This window comes from Phymastichus coffea, unplaced genomic scaffold, assembly GCF_024137745.1.
Source record: "Phymastichus coffea isolate CEN01 unplaced genomic scaffold, Cenicafe_Pcof_1.1 PCOF00320, whole genome shotgun sequence".
Classification (NCBI taxonomy): Eukaryota; Metazoa; Arthropoda; class Insecta; order Hymenoptera; family Eulophidae; genus Phymastichus; species Phymastichus coffea.
Genome location: NW_026707131.1, coordinates 34204 through 35000, shown reverse-complemented (window position 1 = coordinate 35000; position 797 = coordinate 34204). Strand labels below are relative to the sequence as shown.

General features: G+C 49.3%; 1 pseudogene; it reads left to right on the top strand.

Annotated features, from left to right (window-relative positions):
- LOC131674851 (large subunit ribosomal RNA) overlaps positions 1-541 on the top strand; it is a 4346-nt pseudogene extending 3805 nt beyond the window's left edge.
- The last annotated feature ends 256 nt before the right edge of the window (positions 542-797 follow it).

The following is a 797-nucleotide window of genomic DNA, read 5'->3' as shown; positions in this document are numbered from 1 at the left end:
CTCTCATGGAAGGGTATCTGGTCGTTGAGGTCTGCTAATGACCTGACCTCCTTGGGACTTCAAAAACTCTTACCAGGCATAACAACAAGAGCTTTGCAGGGTTCGCACACGAATTGGACACGGTGGAACGGGATGACTGGTGTTTATCCCAGTAATCCTGTTCCACGAGAAGGGATAGGATAGGGCGGTTACGGTCAACACGCTACAGCGTTTGGGTAACCCAGGCCCCACCATCTTAAGTCGGCACTGGGAAATAAAGCCGCGGCCTGCACAACCAACATCATCAGTGCAGGTGACAGATGGAGTTTTAGTGGGTATTCCTCTATGAGGTGAGTCCCACATACCAGCACCAACATCTGCTGAGATGCGTAAATGCATTTCTCCATCTATAAAAAAAAAAAAAAAAAAAAAAAAAAAAAAAAAAAAAAAAAAAAATAGCCAAATGCCTCGTCATCTAATTAGTGACGCGCATGAATGGATTAACGAGATTCCCACTGTCCCTATCTACCCGAGGTGTTGGGCCGCGTCAAAATCCAACCGTGGAGCAAACCACGAAACCAAAACCGTGCAGCCGGTGCGCGTCAGAAGCCGTCCGTGGAGTACACCACGTCAACAAACCGAGGTGTTGGACCGCGTCAAAATCCAACCGTGGAGCAAACCACGAAACTAAAACCGTGCAGCCGGTGCGCGTCATAAGCCGTCCGTGGAACACACCACGTTAACAAATCGAGGTGTTGGGCCGCGTTAAAATCCAACCGTGGAGCAAACCACGAAACTAAAACCGTGCAGCCGGTGCG